The following is a 10,788-nucleotide window of genomic DNA, read 5'->3' on the forward strand; positions in this document are numbered from 1 at the left end:
CAAAAGTTGAAACAAATAGGGCCAAACTGTCCCAACAAATTCACTACGTGCAACAAAAGATATTACAAATAGAGGAGAGTTTGTACGAGGCACCTTTGAAAATGCTCCAGGATATGAAAGACAACTTAGAAAGGAATGAAGAGGTGCTACGTCAACAAACAGAGACTATTAACCTCACTTATACAACTTACCAGATGAGTGGTTTAATAGAAATTCTCAGGAACTATCAAACAGGTATCACACTGGATCCTGAAACAGACAGTTTTCATCTTATCGTGCCAGAACATTTTAAGAGTTTAAAGTACAAGCTTGACCCACCCAACCAGCCTGACAAAGAAGAAAGACTTGACTATTTTGTTATTATGTTGGGGACTGAGACCTTTACCGGTGGCAAACATTACTGGGAAGTAGATGTGGAAGGTCAGACAGAGTGGGTACTTGGAATCTGTGAGGATTCAGTCAGCAAAAATGAGAATCTCTCCATGCTATCTGAAGATGTAAGAGCCATAATAGGCTCAAAAGTTAAAAATCAAACACTTTTCTGGAGTTCAAAAGATTGCTTTTATTCGATACTTCAATATAAAGTGGGCATTTTCCTTAACTATGATGAGGGCAGCATTACTTTTTATGATGTTAATGAAAAAATTGTTCTCATTAGTTTCCTAAATTCAACTTTTCAAGGGCCCGTTCGCCCTTTCTTCTCCGCTTCTCTTGTTAATAAAGGAAGTACCTCTTAATCACCCATTACCTACCCCAGCAACAGTCAGAAGGCACATGCTACTTACTATTAGAAACTGAATGAGAAATAAATGAAATGACAATGAACATGTTTTTCTATTAATTTGAACTTGTTGAAATGATGATAAAGTCTATTTTGTTCATATTTGGTAAAAAAAAAAAATAAAGTAGATCTACCACAAGATCTTGTCTTAACCACAAGAAGGTTGTGAACTAACTACAAAAAGGTGCAAACTAACCACAAAAAGGTATGAACACCCATTTTATGCATTGAGTTGGAGGTCTGTGACCCACATGTGAAAGAGCAGGCAGTCCTGGAGAGGAGCTTCTGCTGTGATTGGTAGATGTAAAAATTTAGGAGGAGGTGACAAGAGAAAAAGGTCTTTAAATAGAGGAAACAGAGGTACACGGAGAGAATATAGAGAATTCAGTCACTTGGAGTTGGACTAGAAGACAGATCAATTGGTGTTGGAGTGAAAAGAGCCACTTGGAGTTGGAGTGAAGAAAGATAGTTAAGGAGAAACTGGAAGACAGACACTCAGACTTGGAGTGAAGACACTTGGATGTGGAACTGGACCCCTGGAAGAGCTTGTGCAGGATACCTCAGACTGCTTTCCTTTTAGACTATCACTGTGGTGAGTGTAAAGTCTGACTTAGTTTCCTTGCCTTTCTGGAGGTGTATATCTCCAAGAAAGGCCTGTTGTCTTGAGACCCCTTTCCCCTGACTGAGGCTTAGAAATTCTAACTGGTTCAGAGAAAGCTAGAGCTTTCTCTCTCTGTCTCTCTCTGTCTCTCTCTGTCTCTCTCTGTCTCTGTCTCTCTCTGTCTCTGTCTCTCTCTGTCTCTCTCTCTCTCTGTCTCTCTCTCTGTCTCTCTCTCTCTCTGTCTCTCTGTCTCTCTGTCTCTCTCTCTCTGTCTCTCTCTCTCTCTCTCTCTCTCTCTCTCTCTCTCTCTCTCTCTCTCTCTCTCTCTCTCTCTCTCTCTCTCTCTCTCTCTCTCCCTGTCTCTCTATAACCCTAAATTCAGGCATTCCTACCAAGGTCTGTTCCCCCTAAGAAATGCCCCATGCTTTAGATTGCCTTTCATTGAAACTTGGGTGTTTGGTGGCCCCTCATTTTAGCATCCTTTTATCTTCTAGGTCACAGGTGTCAAAAAGCATAGAAGGCTTGGCATGGTGATGGCATTCAGGAGGCACTTAATAAATGTTTATTGGTTGATCAATTGTTTCACCCAGGAGACCCCTTGAAAACAAGAGGTAAGCAAACATTGTGCTTACTAGAGTTTTTCCATGGAGAAAGTCTCTTCAGAGGATGGCAAATTAATTAGCAGTCAAACAGGGTAGATGTTGTGCCCAGCCTGACTGACATAACCAAAGTAAAAGACTCAGATTTTCAACTTGGTTCATGAATGTGTTTTTTTCTGATCTTATTTTGTTTTTGTAGAAAATGAAGCAAGGTGAGGCACTATGGCTTCCCAGCTGAGAAATTAAGTGCTGACTCATCTTCATTAGCAGGGCACTCATCACACCTGGGAGGGTTTACAAAACCTCTGGGAGAACAGGGCTGACTTCCTGTTGGAGGAAGTATGGGATTTGGCTACTAATTGGTAGAAAAGGCATCTCTCTTTCCTTTTTTTCTTTTCTTTTCTTCTTTTTTTTTTACTCTGAGAAAGGTAAATGCTCTGCCAAATACATCACCATGCCCAAAATACAAGAAACCTTTTTGAGTCCTCTCCAGAGTCATGGAGTGTGGTTGAGGTTTCTGTTTTGCCCCCTAAAAAGATCAGCTCCCCCAAGGAAGGCTGCCCCTCTGGGGAAAGAATTACCAGCTCTGTATCCGCTGCTTTGATGAAGATGGAGTAATGGTGGAAGGAAAGGTGCCTTGGGAGAATGGCAGAAGGCTTTTGAAATGAGATAAAAGAAAGCTAGCTGATCCCAGGGAAAATGATTCCTGAGGAGATCTAGAATTAAAGTCAAGCCCGAAGCATTTGGCTATAGAGTGGATCCAATAGGAGCTTTTCTTATCGTTTCCAGGTGACTGTTCTTTATAGTGGGAGGAAGAAGAGTCAAGCAAGGAGTCCCCAGTTCAGGGATAGATCACAATCCTCCCAATGTTGGTGGTGGCTGGTATTTGAAATATATTTTCCCCGCATAATGAATTACAATGGGTGATTCAGTTATCAGCCTAATCCTAAAAAGTATGATTAACCTATAATATACCTAAAGTATATTAAAATAATATCTTAAATTATATCCTGGGAGCAAGGAACTCATGTGCTACATTAAAGAGGTATTCCTGTCTAATTGAATATTTTCAAGATACAACATAGTCTAGGCAAAGAACTGAACAAGGCAAGATATGTCTTTGATACTCTTCTTCCTCTATTTTTGTGCTTTAAGGCTCATAAAATGCTTTCCCAAATATTATTTCATTTTATCTTCACACCACCCTAGGGTGTTAAGTACTATTATCTTCATTCCACAGATAGAAGCAGAGGTTAAGTGACTTTCCCAGGGTCCTACAGCTAATAAGCATCTGAAGTGGAATTTGAAGACATTGCTTCTTAAATCCAAATCCAGAATCTATCCATCATATCACCTAGCTGCCTAAGGATACACAGGGAATTTCCATTAACATTGACAATGTCAGTTACTAAAAGCTTCATAACTACCAAAGGAATTACATGACCCCAAATTATAATAGCTAACATTTAACTAGCACTTTAAAGTTTACAGACTGATATATGTATATTTAAACATATCTAAAAGTGACATACATTTATACCCAAATACATGTATGTGTACACTTATTTGTATCCATATAATTATACACACATATACATAAATATGTAAAATATACAACAACTCTGAAGGGTAGGTACTATTATAGTCCCATTTTACAAATGAGACAACTGAGCAAATAGAGATTAAGTGATTTCCCCAAACCTCACTACCAGGAAGTGTATGAGATGAGATGGGAATTAAACTCATTTTCCTTATTCCAAGTCCAGAACTCTATCCACTATGCCACCTAGATTATTTAATTAGAAGAGTTTTGAGTCTTCATAGCAAAGTGAGTTGAATTAGAAGAGTTTTGAGTCTTCATAGCAAAGTGAAATGAAAACCTGAAGAAGCACGAGAGAATATGCATTTGGTATGTTTTTTTCTTCTGGAGTTTTTAATCAGCCTTTTTTTTTCTCTTTCCCCTTTTCACATTTTCTTCTCTTCCTACCCTTCTGAATCCTCTAAGAGAAAGAAAGTTTCCCATCAGTAGAATTCAAGTGGAAGATAGATGGCAATTTGTTGAATATTGCCATGGGGATTCCTGTCCCATTAGAGGTTAGAGTAGATGGCCTCTTGGGTGCTCTCCAAAGCTGAGCTCCAGTGATTCCATTCATAGCAGCTACCATGGCAGTATATATCGCAGTATGCTGGTGGTTCTTTGGGGTAATAATTATGACTTCACCTAAGGCTATGATTTGTATTTTAAGCAATGATACATTTTAAATCAATCAATGGGCCATTAATAAATGTGATAGTCATCAACATTTCTTCCACAGCATTCAGTTGATGACCCAGCAAATCCAACATATGCCCTGATTATTGGGGCCATTTTGATAATTCACTTCCCCAATTCTTCTCAATCTTACTTTGCCTTCAACGGAGTTTTCGAATGAGATCTACTCAAAAAAGAAGACTCCTTTTGACCTTTCCAATCCTGATGAAGGTACATAATGCAAGGATCCTGGGAAGAAAAAAATCAAACCTTTGTTCCAACTGTAAGAAGGCAACAATTCACTAAGCCATGTCTTTATGGGCTCTATGTTTTATATGACTGACATGAGAGGAAGGAATTTTATTCTTTATCATGTCCATAGACAACAGGTCAGAGAAATCCATAAAATTGTATTTTGTCATTTTTAATTCCTTTTGTGTACCACCCCCTGCCTAAGGTAACAAGGACAAAGGAGAGGGAGAAGAGTATTGTCTAAACCAGTACAGGCAATACTCTATGTGTGTACCCTCTGCCTAAATAAGGAAGCAATAACTTACTATGTTTGCATGAACTGAGGGGTTGTGGCTTGCCTAGTCACACAGATAGTCTATGCCAGAAGCAGGCCTGGATCCCAAATGTTCCTGGCCCCATGCTCCATGAGACAGGTTTTATAAGGCAGTATAGAGTAAATGGCAATAAAGACTGAAAGCCATGCAGTTTAATCATTACTAGCCAGAGAAGGCCATTGCTGAAACAAGGGTACTCCAATATTCCCCACCTCCTTCACTGACTATAAACTCCATGAAATCAAAGACCTCCTCTAATCTATTTTCTCAGGGACCTAGAATCATGCTATAAATATAGTGGGCATTTAATTCAATTCAAAAATATTCATTATGAATAGAAATAGACAGAGTCTGGGCCCCTTGATTCTGCTCAAACTAAGAGAGAAAAGGTATAGACAGGAGGTTCTTAAACTTTCTTATCATAGATCCCTTCTCAAAATAATGCTTTTAAATCCACAAAACAACATATACAGGATTGCAAAAGAAAACAGTTCTGTTGGCATAAGCTAGTTTTTCCATTGAAATCATTCCACAGACTCTTTTGGGAAGGGGACAAGCAGGAGGAAGAGTCCACTTGAAGTTAAGAGCTCCATGTAGTGTATGCTGATTAAGGATTTACCTGACTTGAAATAGAGACAGGAGGAAGAAAGAAGAGAAGTGCAAACAGAGAGGGGAAGATGAAGTAAGAGTCATATTACCAAGGGATTTGTATCCCCAATTTATAGAGCAAAATTAAGTTTCTAAAAGATAACTAGAGAGACTCTATTCCAGTGATGATGAATCTTTTAGAAACCATGTGCCATGCCATGCCCTACCTCCAGAGACTGAGTGTCCCCACCATCACACCAACCCCCCCCCCATTTTATCCCATTGGGATGCTGGGCATAGGGGCAGGTCAAGTGAAAAAATGTCCTCAGGCCAGTGGAAATGGGAAAGGGAGCAGCTCAATGGAGTCCCTCTGCCTTTCTAGTAATAAACCCTGGAGGGCAACAGGTCTGTGCCCTCAGAGAGGTCTCTGTATGCCCTTTATGGCACTTGTGCCATGGGTTCACCATCATAGTTCAATTCCCACCTTCTTACCCAACAGATCTTCTCTGACTATTCACCTTTGGTGGAACTAGAATATTTAAGTGAAAGCTAGAATCATTCCTACTTGATATGGTTATTGGGTGGATGTTTTTGTAATCTTGACTTGCATAGGGAATTTTGAGAATTTTCTTGGTGCCTAAATAATCACTGTGAATCCTCCCCCTAAGCAGACCCATACTCCCCAGTCTCTTCTATTGTATAGTTTTCCAATTTTATATTCCTTTACATTCTCTAAAATGGGAAGTAATAACCAGTAAGTATAGTAAATAGATCAGTTCTTCTGGCAATGTAATAAAGTTATAGGACAATATACAAAATACTCATTCTTTTCCCTCCCTACTCCTAAAACATTTTGAGACACATATACTACCACCTTCTTGTGAAGTCATTAGACCATTCCTCTTCTCATCAATGATAGCACACCCAGTCCTGAAATACATCATGAAATTTGAAGTGAAAGTTGTTTTACATTCTTTAAAAAAACAACTTGCATTTAAGATACAACATTTGATGAGGTAATAGAATGGGGTATGAAATTTTGCCATGAATTAAAAGTAGAATTTCCCACTACTACCTTAGCATTTAGATAAATATTATTATTAATAATGATAATAACAATGATGACAAATACAACTTTCCAAAAAAGAATGCATATGTATATACACACACACCTGGTTCCACATTATCTTATCACTGTATAATATACATATCCTCATAAAGTTAGAGTATCTGTTATTTTATGATCTGTTTTAGTATTAGAGGAGCAGGATGACATATAAAATGCAAGACTTTGAAAGAGGAAGAACCTAACTTCAAATACTATCTCTGACATTTACCAGCATAAGACCATCAGCAAATTATAAACCTTACTAAGCCTCAGGCAACTAACTCTCTAAGACATATCTACTAAGTTACAAATGTGCCAAAGTTGTGCTAGAAAATCAAAGATAAATGGCATAAATAACAGTTCTTGGCAAGCAATGGGTATTTAATGAATAAATGATTTATTCTTTGAAGTGAAGTAATATTGCTAATAGTAACATTAAAAGCAATGTCCACTCCTCAAATATTCTCATAAAATAAATATTTTGAAGGCTACCCCTCCCCTTCCAAAATTTAACCACTCTCTGACTCCAACTTTTATAACTGCCATAGGAGAATTGGTTAATGAAATGAAATTTCATTTTAAATGAAAATTGGCCAAAGTCGCTTCCCCACTCTCCTCCAATCTGACCACAAGTCCAGGAAACAGAAGTACATGGCTCAAGACCCACCTATGGATTCAGAGAATCCCAGAGCTAAAAAGCAACACCAAAAGCCATCTTATCTTGCCCCATACTTCTAGATAAGTTACTCAATGAATGAAAACAAAGTGCTCTAATTTTAAAGTCTTCTGTGACTGGAGATAACTCAGTTCATTTGGCTTGTTTCTTTCAGAGTTTAATTATATTTCCCATTGGACCACAGTTTGCCTTATATTCAACCAAATTCACAAAGGTCAAAGATACTTATATAACCCTGAAAGATTCTTCCTCTTGTGTCCATTCAAGTATCACTCAATTAGTTATATTTGGTAAGTATCTAGGGTAGATGGGTAAATGATTAGTTTTCATTTTTAAAGATAATCCTCTGAAGACCTCAATGGACAGCTTAAAAATAGGTTGAGCTCTGGCACCTGGAAACCAGCTACAAAATTCAAATGTCAACAGTATAATAGAAAAAGTTGTCTTGTCAGCATGGTGTCAAGTTGATATTCATCCAACCTGTCAGCAGAGCTTAGCTGAACCCAAGCCATAGTCTGAGTGATGAGTTAATAATAATATTAATGGTAATTACAGACCATCTGGCAACCAAGTATGTTTTCCTCATTGAAAACTAGTCCTTATTAAGACTGGAAATATTCTGTTTTCTCTCTTTGTTTCATGATGATGACATGCAATGCTTTTTTTAAGTTGATAGGGTCACATTCAATTATTCTACATTTCTACAAACAAGAAATTCTTTTGAATTTAGTATGCTAGATCCCTATTACAGGATGTCATCATGATGAGACTTTCGCATCCTAAGAAGTCCATTTTAAGAGGAAGGTCTTTTTGAAAGTCATCTTCTCTTCTTTGTTGGCACTGAGTCATCTTCAAGGGACATTGCCAAGAATTGATTTAAGCTTGTTTTCCAACCTAGAGGCTAGCTTGATAGTTTTAAACATGGCAACACATCACTATAGCAAAATGACTTGTAAACTCTCACCATTTCTAATCAAAAAGATCTTAAAGAATTTGACAATTATGTCACATTCTCAAACACAGAGAAACTCTTCTCCTCCATGCCACCTTTCAACAGCCTGGTCCAGAGATACTTGCCAACATGTCACCCAGTGACAAATATCTTTAGTCTGGCTCCATGTTCTTGGAAGGCATTTTGGCAATCGGGTCAAGCCTTCTTTACGAAGACCTATATAATCTTTGGGGAAAAAACTACAATGTGAAAGAGAAGCCAGATGCAATCTAATAATGGGGACTGGAGTCAGAGGATTTGTACTCAAATCCTTGAGCAGCTCTTTATTACCTGTGTGACCTTGGGCAAGTAGCTTCATGGGTCTGGGTCTTGGTATAATAAATGGCAAATAGTAAAGGATTGAACCAGACTTTCAAGATCTATGAAATTTTTAAAAGCTAATACAAATATGCTCATGTCAAAGCACAGCAAATCCTCAATTAACAGGAATGCTTGGGGAATGGAAAGTTAGGAGGAAATTTTTCAGGGAAAGGTTATCCATTGGTTGAATTTGGGGTCCAAACATGGCAATATGAAATGAAAGGCAATGTGATACAGTGAAAAGAGCAGTGGATTTGAATCTTTGGAGCTATTCACTCTTTACATGAGTTTGGGCAAGTCATATCTGTTCTCTGAAGCTCAGTTTCCTCACCTGTAAAAGGAGATGATTGGGTAAATTATGATAACCTCTGAAATCCCTTCTATGTCTTAAAGCTATGATCCTATTAATGGTTTTCTGATTAAAAGTAGAGATAAGAAACATTAACTTGATTGAGTACCTAAGATGGAAAATCTCTAGGCAAAAGTCAATAAATGACTTTCAAAAAAAAATAACCACAATGTGCAAAAACTGAGGGATAGATTTGACCTAGGAACAAGAATCTGCTGACCCCTACAGAGGCATGGTTGGTTTCTGCATTCTATTATCCTTATACTCAATAATACAGAGTTGAAAAACAAAACTGGACAAAGTTCATCCCTACCTTCCATTTTCATGAAATTTTCTGATTTAATTCTACAAGGCTTAAGTTTCTTGAATAGCAATTTAACCTATAGCCTATGGACAAGTGAGCACAGAATTAGGAAGAAGAAAAGCTGGGTTCAAATCCTAGATCTAATAATGACTATCTGTGCTACCTTCTCTGAATTTCAGGCAACTCATCTGTAAAAGAAACGTAATATTTAAACCACTTACATCAGAAAATCTGGTCCTTGTTAGACCTAATATTCATCAATCTAAAAGAATTATGGAAATATGTTTTAGCATTTTATAATTTCCTACCTTTTTGTGAATTTCCCACCTATTCAGCTCCATTTGGACAGTAAGAATTAATCTTTTCCTTATGCTCTTTTTTTATCAGACTCACATTTTTATTATATTCTTAGCAAGAAAATTGTAAATTCATCAAAGCTTAACTTCAGGGACCTTACCTCCCTTCCCTTGTCTCCTTTTCCTCATTCCTTTGTACCTTTTGACTCTTGGTCACATACCCGAATGTTCTCAGGTATAAATCTAGAGCCAGAAAGTACCTCAGAGACCATCTAGTCCCTCTAATTTATTTTACAAATAAAAAAACAGAGCCCTACAGAGGTTAAGCAACTTTTCCAATGTCTTATAGTCAAAGGTGGGATTTGAATCCTTGTTCTCTGTCCCTAAAAGCAGTGGTATCTCCACTGTATTATACTGATTACTATCTCAGTCCTCTATGACTTATTCCTCATTTAAAAACAGCTTCCCCTGAAAGGAGCTAATATTTTTTTCAGTATCTGTACCTTGGTATTTATGTTTATCAATTAATATACTGCCTTTCCCAAGAATACTTACAATTTAATTTTTATCATTGTCTAAGAAATGTCTTTATTTCCAATATGAGAATTTTTCAAGGTGGAAATTTTCAGGTAAGAAATGGGCAGTAAGGAGGTTTTGTGGTATCTTATAATCACACACAATTACAGACAGTCACCTAGTCTACTTAGCTGGTACTGCCAATCCTATTCCTTCAAATAACCTTGACTTTCTTGTCCCTTGGACCTGCTTTCCAAGGAGTCTTTCTTACCAATTTCCCTTCAGCTATTAAAATCTGATTTCTTAATATTCATATTCTACCTAGCACACTAAGTACTACTTTATTGGGCCACACTCAAAAGAAAAAGGGGAGAGGAGGAGGAGGAGGAGGAGGAGGAGGAGGAGAAGAGGAGGGAGAGAGACAGACAAAGAGACAGACAGACAGACAGACAGACAGACAGACAGAGAGAACAGGCAGAACTTAACAAGCATATATTACCCTCTGTCTTATGATTTAGCCGAGGTTTTATACCCCATGGCACATGTAACAAGAAGCAAGGACACTTTTCTAAGAAATAAAGGTCAATAGTTAATAATTGAATTCTGCTTTTATAATGAGATGAAATGTCATATTATTTCTTGAAATCCAAAATTCCAATTCTCAGTTGTTAATGTCCCTGACCTAGAGTTACATACCCCCTACCCTAGCCTACTCCTACCAATCTACTTTTTTTCCCCTCTTAGACCTTAGAACAAATTCTCTTCTGCTGTTATGTCTCTGGTGTTCATTTTTCAACTCTCATCTGTGCTTGCCTGTGGATTTTTGAGCCTCCAGTTGACT

At 37.7% G+C, this 10,788-nt stretch overlaps 1 protein-coding gene across 1 annotated transcript in view; it reads right to left on the minus strand.

Annotated features, from left to right (window-relative positions):
• GPR158 (G protein-coupled receptor 158) overlaps positions 1-10,788 on the minus strand; it is a 457,745-nt gene that overhangs the window by 425,465 nt on the left and 21,492 nt on the right. The gene's annotated exons all lie outside the window — the stretch shown is intronic.

This window comes from Monodelphis domestica, chromosome 5, assembly GCF_027887165.1.
Source record: "Monodelphis domestica isolate mMonDom1 chromosome 5, mMonDom1.pri, whole genome shotgun sequence".
NCBI classification, from domain to species: Eukaryota; Metazoa; Chordata; class Mammalia; order Didelphimorphia; family Didelphidae; genus Monodelphis; species Monodelphis domestica.